Source organism: Epargyreus clarus, unplaced genomic scaffold (assembly GCF_041222505.1).
Source record: "Epargyreus clarus isolate Ecla_fem2 unplaced genomic scaffold, WU_Ecla_fem_2.2 ptg000025l, whole genome shotgun sequence".
Classification (NCBI taxonomy): domain Eukaryota; kingdom Metazoa; phylum Arthropoda; class Insecta; order Lepidoptera; family Hesperiidae; genus Epargyreus; species Epargyreus clarus.
Window position 1 is genome coordinate 1,739,599 of NW_027332232.1, and position 12,722 is coordinate 1,752,320.

At 38.8% G+C, this 12,722-nt stretch overlaps 1 protein-coding gene and 1 pseudogene across 1 annotated transcript in view; one reads left to right on the forward strand and one right to left on the reverse strand.

Annotated features, from left to right (window-relative positions):
* The window catches only part of Tnks (tankyrase), an 82,912-nt gene that overhangs the window by 49,958 nt on the left and 20,232 nt on the right, over positions 1-12,722 (reverse strand). The window lies entirely within an intron of this gene.
* Positions 3,780-6,774, forward strand: LOC140752697 (acyl-CoA Delta(11) desaturase-like; annotated as a pseudogene).

Genomic DNA, 12,722 nt, shown 5'->3' on the forward strand with positions numbered 1-12,722 from the left:
TTATCTTGCGTACAACATTAAACCTCCGAAACTCAAACCCGAAGTCGTTTGGCTGCGCAACTTTACCAAGATCGATCTACCCTCTTTAAAATTAGATGCAGATAATATAGATTTCTCCGCAGTGGCAGCTGCGAAAACTGTAGATGATAAAGTTTGTCTTTTCAATAAAAATATTTTGGAACTTTTTGATAAGCACGCTCCCATGAGAGCCGTTAGATTAAAAAGACCACCAGCTCCGTGGATAACTCGAGGCGTACGAATGGCAATGGCGCGGCGTGATAAACTTTTCCGTCAGTTCAAGCGTGACAGATGCGATGAGAGATGGTGTCTGTATAAAAAAGCGCGTAACCGTTGTAATCAAATGGTAAGGGCAGCCAAGCGTCGTTACATATACGACAATATCTCCAATTCTTCTTCAGCCGATATTTGGAAGTTCCTTCACTCTCTTGGCATTGGCAAACCGCCATCTGGTGTTTTAGTACCTATTTTTCCACTTAATGATTTAAATAAACATTTTTCCATAGGCTCTTCTCTTGACCCATCAGTTAAGTCGTGCACCATAGCTGAAATAGCTTCCATGACCCAACCCTCCATTGATATTTTTTCTTTTTCTCCTGTGACTGTGGATGAAACAATGAAGATTATATCTTCTCTTAAATCTAATGCAGTGGGCTTCGATGCTGTGAGTAGAGCAATGATTTTGCCTCTCCTTGAAAATATTGTTACCACTATCACTCACATTATCAATTTCTCTATGTTGTCTGGGTCTTTTCCTCTCATATGGCGAAAAGCTTTTGTAATCCCTCTTCCGAAAATTTCTAACCCCAGTCAACTAAATAACTACAGACCTATATCTATATTGCCTTTTCTCTCTAAAGTTCTCGAAGCCACAGTTCATAAACAGACTTCTTTCTTCCTTCTCAGTAATCACTTACTTTCTCCGTTTCAGTCTGGTTTTAGACCGGGGCACAGTACCACAACGGCTCTGCTCAAAGTTACTGAGGACATCAGAGAGGGCATGGAGAATGGAATGGTCACCATTTTAGTTCTTATCGATTTCTCCAACGCGTTTAATATGGTTGATCATGACATTCTCCTTGCTGCTCTGAAACATATCAAATTCTCATCCACAACACTGGAATGGTTCTCCTCTTACCTTCGAGGTCGCCAGCAAGCTGTCAAAGTTAACCCTAGGTTTTCTGATTGGTGTGATTTAACGTCTGGCGTACCTCAAGGTGGAATTCTCTCTCCTTTGTTATTTTCCATCTTCATTAACTTTATTACTTTTTCTCTTGACTGTTCTTACCATTTGTATGCAGATGATCTGCAAATATACACACAAGTCAAAGTTTTAGACATCGATTCCGGAGTAAAGGTAATAAATAGCAATTTGTATAAGATTGATTCCTGGTCCCATAAATTTGGCGTCAGTGTCAATCCGACAAAATGCCAATCCATTATCATAGGGGGTTCGAGGCAATTAAATAAATTGGATATGTCGTCGGTCTCACCTGTCACGCTTGGAAACACTGTCATCCCTTTCTCATCTACAGTAAAAAATCTGGGTTTATACATCGACTCAACCTTAAGCTGGACTACGCAAGTTAACGAAATAAGCCGATCTGTCTTTGCAACGTTACGCTCCCTTAACCGGCTCAGGAACTTTTTACCTGTGGCTACTAAAAAATATTTAATTCAGACCCTAGTTCTCCCCATAATAGATTATGCTGATGTGTGCTACACTGACTTAAATGAGGATCTTCTCAATAAGCTAGAACGTCTTATCAACTATTCTATACGTTTCATTTTCTGTCTACGTAAATTCGACCACGTTTCCTCTTATCGTCGCCAACTTAAATGGCTTCCAATTCGTGAGCGTAGACAGTCTCGTGTACTAAACTCTCTTTTTTCTATTCTTTTCGATCCAGTTTCTCCAGAATACCTGAATTGTAAATTCAGGTATCTCTCGGATTCCCATGAGCGGCAGCTCCGTTCCTCAGCTTCTCTTGCCCTTGCTTTTCCATTACACCGCTCTGGGTTTATATCAAATTCTTTCACGCTCCAGTCCATCCGTTTTTGGAACTCTCTCCCTGAGGCTATCAGAAGGATGAAATGCAGGACTTCTTTTAAAAAAGGAGTGCATGGTCACTACATGAATCAACTCTTGTATTAATTATTCTAGTCTTTCCTTCTTATTTATATCTGTGTATGTATTTTAGAACCTTACGTCACTTTTCCTTTTCCTTCTCGTATTTCTTCTTTCTCTTACATATTTTTTCTTATGCTATTATTTTATAACGTATTTTTGTTTTTCTTTTCTTTTATCGTTGTACCGCTTTTATTATTTTCTGCACAGCCCAAAGGTTGGCTGGGAGATAATGCTTTTAGCATTAAGCCCGCCTTTTGTTCCACAATTATGTTTTGGTTCAATAAAGTATAAATAAATAAATAAATAAATATAACTGAAAAATTGTACCTTCATTGGAATGATAGGCGCCATCTGTCGAAAATTGGTCGTACCAACTCAGAAACCTTCGTGGGCTCATGAACAACAACTTCGCTAAAGATCATCAGATGATCAAATGCATAATTTTGATACATAATAGGCAGACAGATTAAATTTTCTTTATGTATAGACTTCTATAGCTGCCGCTGTACGAAAGAAATAGACATTATCTATATAGTATGAAAAATATTGCCATATTAATTTAATTATCTAATTCTTTTTATGCAATTCTATTATTTTTGGATAAAAAAAAAGTAAATTAAAATTAAACTTGCTGCATAAAAATTCAATATCTTTTGTAAATTGTGAAAAAAAAAGTTGTTGAAATAGAGATCGGCAAAAATTTTACGAGTTAACATTTTTATTTAAGTTTTTAACAATGTAATCGGAAAGTTTTCCTGAAAATTTATTCACTTGAACCAGGTTCAGAGCTTTTTACATTTTTAGGGTTCCGTGTTACCCAACGGGTAAAAACGGAACCCTAACTAAGACTCCGCTGTCTGTCTGTCGGTCACAGGACTCTATCTCTGGATCCGTAATAGATAGACTTGATTTTTTACAAATGATGCATAACGGTGGCCGCTATAACATCAAATACTAAAAATAAAATAATGTTAAATATAAAAAGGGGGTCTCCACTTAATAAACCGACATTTTTCAATGCAACTGTTTACAATCCATTTACTATATTATAACGTCTATTATAATAAATACAAATGAGAACAATAAAACATATTTTACATATTTTACTTATTAAACATAGTTGTTTTAATTTTATTATACGTTGTTTACGTATCACTCATCATCACCCAATGTCATCTATGATAATAGATACATTGTCAGAAAATATTGATAGATAGCGTATGTATAGGTAGTTCTTTAGGCTTCACTAGATGGCGTTGCTTCATATAACTTAGTATTAAAAATAAGATTAAAAAAAAATATAACCGCTATTTTTTGGTATTTTTCGTTTTATCCGTTGCATCGTAATCGATTTAAAAAATGCTGACAAATCAAATAATAATGACAATGAAAATAAATGACAATTTGGTGGTACGGAATCCTCTATGTGCGAGTTCAACTTGCACTTGATATTTTTTCATAATCAAGTTCAGATCAATATATACATATAAGGTTTATAATAGATAAAAACTTGTCAATTATGCACTTTATCAAAAATAAAAATATAATCTATTCAACATTTTGTGCTTTGCTCCGGCGCATCTATAGTTTTTGCTTGCATTAAATTATGATTGAGTTAAGTCTATAAATATACTACGATTTTGAAAATATGGTACAGTAACTAATATTGCACACAGAGATAGACGCATAACACTTCCTCGAATTTGTAGTTGAAGTAACTTCAAAATAGACAAATCCAGGTGGAGAGATGGCACCGTACAATAAGGAGGGGAAGCACGGGAGGGTCAATGGAAGGATCGATGAGTTGGAGGTGTCTGAAGACGAGGGGCAGATGGAGAAGCTGGTGGCACCGCAAGCGGGGCCGAGGAAGTACCAGATCGTGTACACGAACATCATAACGTTCTCGTACGCGCACGTCGCGGCGCTGTACGGGCTGTACCTGTGCTTCACCAGCGTCATGTGGTCTACTATATTCTTCAGTAAGCAATAGTGGACTAAAGATGGTACTTTCACCTAATGTCAGAGTGTTAAGCGCTGCTGTCATATTTGAAGAGTGTGATAGAGAAGACAAACTTTTTCAGAGGCATTGCAGCTCGGATCTCAGGGATAGCGGCGCATCTTAGGCCGACCACAGGTAGAAATTTGGTATTATCTGGGGTTGATTACAAATTTCCACGGGCGGCAAAAGCCATTTGCCATCAAGTGGACTGCATGTTCCTCTGCTATTCTAATATTATAAAAAGAACAAACTAGCATGGAGTCTACCTGATTGCAAATGGTCATTGTCGCTGACGGATAACGTAAACAACTCCATATTAGACAGGTTCTACCTGAAACCGATCGCACATGTGTTACCACTAAGTCTAAGGTCAATTAACCATCCACACCCGTCCATCGAAAGGGAAAACTGCTTAACACTAGAAATAGTAGTGCCACAATAAATATAATTAATGTACTGGATAAATATAACGACTGCCACTGAGTCCAAGCTCAATTTCCTTTAAGCTTTCCCTGAACATTGCTCATCAAATTATTTCTGTTATTATCCCCCACAGCATTTCTATCATGATTCCGCTTTTTCCACGCTTACAAAAGTCCTCGTCTTGCAGATTGGGTTCTGTTCGTGCTAGCAGAGATAGGTATAACGGCGGGTGCCCATCGCCTCTGGACGCACCGAGCTTACAAGGCGAAGATGCCGCTGCAGATCATCCTCATGGTGATGAACTCGCTCGCCTTCCAGAACTCCGCTATCACTTGGATCAGGGACCATCGGATGCATCACAGGTTCAATACCTTTATTCCTAGCTGACTTAACTATTAAAGCAAATTTCTGTCTTCTTGCTGGTCATCATTGTTTTCAACGTCTGGTTTTCCACAATGTCGGAATCATAAACTTTAAGCCATTAAAACAAAATCTTTGTAAGATTAAAATAACAAGAGCATGCAGTCTATCTGATTGTAAGTGGTCGCTGCCGCCTATGGATATCGCTAACCAGTTCAACACAGAATAATTGTTCCACCTGAAGCCGATCACTGATGCGATGCCATTCATAATGACCGAGATGGTCGCCTTCTATGCAATGTAAGTCAGCCGGTATCCTGTCACTGTAGTTCCCGGACCAGAATAGGTCTACGGCAGGGGATACTCGCCTGTCGCAAGAGGCGAAAAAGGGGGCTTCCGCGGTAGCGACTGGCAAGAGTGGGAGTTCGAACCGACCGGAAAGCCACCCCGGGGAGGACCGCATGTGTGTCCATATGTGTGGCCGCATACCGTCATACACACCACTTGGTGTGGTGAGCTTTATGCTCATCAAGGCGGAGACCGAGGGGGCAACACGCTTAAAGGACTCCAGTTGCGTTCTTTTGGAGATCCCAGAGTCCTCAACGCAGCGTGGAAGACGGTCGCCGGGGGGGTCTTAGTGCAGCAAGAATTCCACATTACCCCGTGTCGCTTCCACGGCACCGGGTACCTTTTAAAGGTTTTCACCTCGTCAACAAAAAAAAACCCAGCCAGTATCCACACCCTTCCACCAAACAGCTTCATTCTAGATATACGTGTAGGGGCGGTACTATACTGGTTCTACCTATAAAGACATATCTCTTCCTTAAACCAGATACAGCGACACGGACGCGGACCCGCACAACGCGACCCGCGGTTTCTTCTACTCGCACGTCGGCTGGCTGCTCGTCAAGAAGCACCCGGAGGTGCACAGGCGCGGGAAGTTCGTCGACATGGCCGACATTTACGCGAACCCCGTGCTCATGTTCCAGAAAAAGTGAGTAAAATCATTCGTCTTTCGAAATCCATCGGTAAAAGTAAGACTTCTAAAAAAAAATAATTGTATGTTGATCGCAGTGGATGATAACATCGACAAGAGAAACCAACGTCTATTTCTTGGATTTAAGAAGAAGATCGAGTAATGATGCCATAGGTTTTCTGTCAAAAATATATGGTTCACTAGAAATTAGTATTATGCGGTCTAAAATAAGATTTAGTTCTAGGAATGTTGCAATATATATAATAGAAAGATTTTCCAAGATTAAATATTTGTATGGATTAGTCCGTTTAAAACAACTGATGATGTATCCTATTTCCGTATAAGATAAAAGTTTTCATGGACATGTTTTTTTCTTCCAGATACGCGATACCTTTCATAGGCAGCGTTTGTTTCCTACTACCGACTGTCATCCCGATTTATTTCTGGGGGGAGAGCTTCAACAACGCGTGGCACGTTGTCTTACTCCGCTACGTCACGAACCTGAACGTCACCTTCATGGTGAACAGCGTCGCCCACCTCTTCGGCACCAGGCCCTACGACAAGAACATCAGCCCGGTGCTCAGCCTATACGTGTCCTTCGCGACCTTCGGCGAGGGCTTCCACAACTACCACCACGTGTACCCGTGGGACTACCGGACGGCTGAGCTGGGGAACAATTGGCTGAACATGACCACATTGTTCATCGACTTCTTCGCGTGGATCGGATGGGCGTACGACCTGAAGACGGTGCCGGAGAAGCTGGCGAAGGCGCGCGCGGTGCGCACTGGAGATGGTACCAACAAGTGGGGATTTGGGAACAGAGGCATTGATGACTACTAACGATTGCTCCTAAGTTTCATTTTTTAATTGGAAATGCAATATTAGGTTAGGTTAGGTTAGGTTAGGTTACCTTACCTCTGGATACAGCGCTATTTTATATGTATAGATGTATTTTCAGCGTAACCAACTTTAGTAGTTTTTACTTTTATACTGATATAACTGTCATGGAACGATAAAAGAAGATTATTTAATAAAATAAATATCAACTACTGTAGATTTAAAATAAAAATTTACATAGCAAAACTTTTAAACCCTTAAGTGCGACGATAACGAAATAACGATTAGTGAAATAAGTGTATAATATGGTGAACCGTTTTGTAAAGTATACACAACTAGCTGACCCGGCAAACATTGTACCGCCTCAAAATCTATTTATCAAATATATTTCATATAAAATATAGCCCATGTTACTCGTGGATAATGTAGCTTTCGAATGGTGAAAGAATTTTTAAAATCGGTTCAGTAGTTTTTGAGCTTATTCATTACAATCAATCAAACAAACAAAGTTTTCCTCTCTATAATATTAGTATAGATACACGTTGCATGAGTTCTGCTGGAATTTGATCGATGCACGACCGTGCGTCTATATTTACATGTATATATAAAACCTTTATCATGTATATAAGGTAAAATAAATAAACATTAAATGATGTTCTTTCATTTCAATAACCTTTCGTTAAAAGGAAAATTATATTTCAAGGTGTCAAGAAATATGGTTATACATACAATGTGAAAACATAGATTAGTAAAGATTACTCACTCCTAACAAGAAAATGTACCCAGTTTTGAGAATTGAAATACTTGCGTAAAAAAAATTTGCCACGTCTCCGTGCTAAAATATTCCTAAAATATTTGAAATAATTATTTATTTATTGTGTAAATTCATGTAAATTACGCAGTATTCGTTATTTATTCGTAAATTTTCTCTAAAAATGTTTTTATTTGTCAAGAAATCAAAAAAAGAACTTACGATAATAAGCCGTTTGTGGCTTCATTCAATTTCAAGACGGCGAAGTATCTTTACTAATCTATGTGTGAAAATGTCAAGTGTCTATCTATTTTGGGTCCAGAGATAGAGCCCTGTGAGAGACAGTCGGACAGCGGAGGCTTAGTTCCATGGTTCCGTATTTACCCTTTGGGTATGGAACCCTAAAAAATGTTCTACAGCCAATGCATAAAAAGTTAGAAAGATTTTAGTAAATCTGATAAATTTAATCAGTGATAGCATAGTGGATAATAAACTCGGCCTCCTGATCGAGGGGTCCGTGTTTCAAATACCTCTGATTTTCAGTTATGTGCACATTAGAAATTAATTATCACTTGCTTAAACGGCGAAGGAAAACATCGTGAAGAAACCTGCACACTTAAGAGATTTGTAAAAAAAAGTTTCAAAGGTATGTGAAGTCTACCAATACGCACTTGGCCAGCGCGGTGGACTATGGCCTAATCCTTCTCATTCTGAGGTAGGTCAGCCATTTGTGGCTATTAAATATTTACTTCAAAATATTATAATACAAACAGGTTCGCCTTGAACTTCCAAAAAATCACGAAACAGTCGCTAGCAAAGTTTCTTCGGGAAATAGAAACTCTTTTGTTATATAATTGACGGAGAAAATAAAAATATTTTGATAGAATAATAATTGGCCAAGTGCAAGCCGAACCCGCACCCGGTTCCCTACCACAATATTTTTTTTTACCACGCTTTTATTTTATATATTAGCTTGACCTGTACGTATGTATGTATGTAACGGAATCTTTGAACTCGATTTCTACCCACTTTGACGTAAGCTAAAAGATAGAATAATGGGACGATTTTATTTATGTATTTATTCATTTATTTCAGATAACAAGGTCCATATCACATATACCTTACAGACTACCATATACCTACTTACTAGCTGACCTGGCAAACGTTGTTGCCATATAAATAAAAAAATGTTGAGGGTGAACAACCCTTATCACTTAGGGGTATGAAAAATAGGTAGTAGCCGATTCACAGACCTACTGAATATGCATATAAAATTTGGTGAAAATCGGTAAAGCCGTTTTGGAGGAGCACGGTAACTAAATTTGTGATACGAGAATTATATATATAAGATAGATTTGTTATCACATCCATAACTAGAGTCCTGAGGTGGTACATTGAGGATAACAGTCCCTATAGCGAACTAGTTGCGGGACGGAAGGGACGATTCGCCCCGGGCCCCCGATCCTAGGGGGCCCCCAAACACAGTTGCTGAATAAAAGGTCGTCAGAACCAAACAATCTGTGAAATAAGTGTAAGTCAGCGGAAGAAAGGTTCACTGGAATCATACGTATTTTTCGGCGAATATGATTTTGATCGTTATGATTTTTGTATAGTGTTTAGGACACACACACACACACACATACACGCTTGGATTTTAAAACCCAGGAGATGCCCCACTGACGGCTGACTATCTTCTTATCCCACCTAACACCACAGGGATTATAGGAGCGGCTGAAAAACAGCGCTACTCGAATCCCTGATTCTGAGACAGCAATGCTGAGCCGAATTCCTTTTGTCATATTAATATTACTGTAAAACTGTACATTTATTCTTTGTGTAAACTGTGTTATTATGGCAATAAACGTTTATTATTATTATTATTATTTAGGTACTTTACGTGTTGTTCCTGTAGTTCCGAGACTAGAATAGGGCTACCGTATCCCCTGCCTGTCGTAGGGGGCAACTAAAAGGGGGCTTCCGGGGTTGCGGGCGGCAAGAGTGGGAGCTCCAACCGTCCCGTACGCTACCCCGGGAAGGACGGCGGTATGTGTGGTCGCATACCGTCGTAATCACCAGATGTTGCGGGAGGAGCGAACGCTCCCCCAGGGCAGAACCCGATCCGGGCATCGCGCTTGGAGGACACCGGTTGTGTTCCGTCGGAGATCCCGGAGTTCTCCAACAAGCGCTGAGGACGGCCACCGGGGGGGTTTTAGTGCGGTAAATATCCCACATAACCCGGCGTCGCTCCCACTTCGTCGAATACCTTTTGAAGGTTTCCCCCTCGAAAAAAAAGGTACTTTACGTGTAAATAATAATTATTGTCTCCATTGACTGGATATATTGAACGCACTTGGCCAGCGCGGTGGACTATGGCCTAATCCTTCTCATTCTGAGAGGAGACCCGTGCCCAGCAGTGGGACAGTAATGGGTTGATAATGATGATGATGATGAATAATTATTGTATCTTATATAAAACTTATATTTTAATGAAGTTTCATTACAGTCCACTAATAAGAGTTTTCGTGTAGGGTTCTGAAGAAAGCTTGACCAATTTAGATATACAGTGACGAAAAAAAATGTATTACCTATATTTAATTAAGAAAAAAATCTTTTATTAATTAAATATTAATGTTACTTTATCATTAAAATTGTTGAAGGTACAAATTTACAATTACAGTTATTTTTATGTCATATCATATCTAATATATAAAATTCTCGTGTCACAGTTTTCGTTGCCATACTCCTCCGAAACGGCTTGACCGATTTTGATGAAATTTTTTGTGCTTATCCGGTATCTATGAGAATCGGCCAACATCTATTTTTCATCCCCCTAAATGTTAGGGGTAGTACAACCCTAAATTTTTTTTTATATGGCAACACAACGTTTGTCGGGTCAGCTAGTTTACAATAAAAGTGCAATTAGCTGCAAACTAAATAAGAAAGATGATTAAGTTGTAACGTCAATACCAAAAAAACAATAACTTAAATTACGTAATTAATTAATTGCAATACAATTAAATTTAAATCACATGCATATTACCTATTGTTAAGTTCATGATTTTGTTTTTTGCTTGTTTAATTATAATCAACAATGATTATAATTAAACATTGGATTATATGCATTTTTATATAATATAGGAGTAGCAGACGAGCATGCAGTCCACCTGATGGTAAGTGGCTACTACCGCCCATGGACATCGGTAATCAAACTCAGATAGGATTAGATATTCCTACCTAAGATCGGCCACAGATGCGCCGCTACACCCGAGGACTAAGCTGGAACGCCTCGCAAAATTACAATACAAAGGGTTCTACAATCTTGAAATATATTAAAATTCCTGAATTATAGATGCAAATATGCACTGAGAAGAGCGAAACATGCACAAAATATGCATGAAAATTTACGATGATTTTCACAATATATCCAATCAATGGAGTCAAAAAATTTAATGATGTGTAATACGGTAAATTTTACCCTGAAATCATGAATTGTTTATCACATTTGTTTAAACAACATAAGAGACATTGATATTTTGATGTTACTGAAGTATGGATATGTAAGATAATTGCAAACTGGGCTCAAAAACGACTGGACCGATTTTAAAAATTCTTTCACCATTCGAAAGCTATATTACCCACGAGTAACATAGGTTATATTTTATATGAAATATATTTGATAAATAGATTTTGAGGCGGTGCAAAGTGTGCCGGGTCAGCTAGTAATAAATAAAAATAAAACTGACACCCATTGACATATTACTGCACTTTTTTTACCGCACTATTTTTACCGCACTATTTTTACCGCACTATGTCACCGCACTAAAACTCCTCCAGTGGCCGTCCTCAACGCTTAGCGGAGAAGCGCGATGCCCCGATCTAGCTCTGCCCTGGGGGAGCAAAATTTGCTCCCCCACACCATCTACGAGTATGTTTACGACGGGAAGCGACCACACATACCGTCGTCCTTCCCGGGGCTGCTTGCTAGACGGTTCCCACCCCGGAAGCCCCCTTTTAGTCGCCTCTTACGACAGGCAAGGGATACCGTAGCCTTATTCTAGTCCCGGGGCTACAGGGACAAGGTCACGTATCCTGACGCGAGTTTAACATTTTTTGGTAGTTAATTGTATCAGGCGTTACTTTGCGGAAATCCATGCTATTAAGTTAAGATTAAAACTACTTCGCAACAACCCGCTACAAATATGTATGATGGTATATATATATATTTTTTTATTATTATTTTTTTTATTTATTATTATTTTTTTTTTATATATTTTTTTACTGCATACATACATACTGCATGGTTTAAAATATATACCATCATACATATTTGTAGCGGATTGTTGCGAAGTAGTTTTAATATTAACTTAATTAACATTTTTTACTCATCACAAAAAGTGCACAATGCCGCTAAAGAAGTTTTCACTTCAAAAAAAAAGAAATGACGCGATGAAATAATTAAGCCGATGAATGATACGGATCAAAAGGTCGCTCAAAATACATGTTACCAAAAAAAACTAGTGTAGTGCTTTACCCGTATCGATAGATGAGTTTAAGTTGAAGGTGGTAGAACCCTCTGTGATTCGACTTCTGCGGCACCACCGCAACACGTATTTCTGCCTAATAACAGCAGTGTTAAGCGCTGCTGTGTTCTGGTTTGAAGGGTGCGGTAAGGGAGACATGATTATCTGAAGCGCGCCAAGTCCATCATCAAACCATTACTGTCCCACTACTGGGCACTGGTCTCCTCTTAGAGTGATAACTTAAGGATTAGGTCATAGTCCACCGCGCTGCCCAAGTGCATGTCGGTAGACTTCACATACCTTTGAGATTTTTTTATAAATCGCAGGTGTGCAGGTTTAATCACGATGTTTTTGCTTCACCGTTTAATCGAGTGATAATAAATTTCTAATTCGCACATAACTTTGCAAAATCATCCGTGTTGATTACAGATGTCCATGGGCCACAGTAGCCACTTACCATCAGGTGAACTGCATGCTCGTCTGCTACTCCTACATTATATGAAAAAAAAACCAAGCACTATGCTATTCAATATATTTGAAATGAAAACATTAACATTACAATTTATAAACGAAACATTCGATACCAATAAAGCAGCGCCCATCACTCGATCTCGATTACCTACAATAAGACTCTGCAAATGCTGCCTTACATCATGCTTATAGGTACAGAAGACTTCATATAAAGAGCGTAACGAAAATGCATCTGT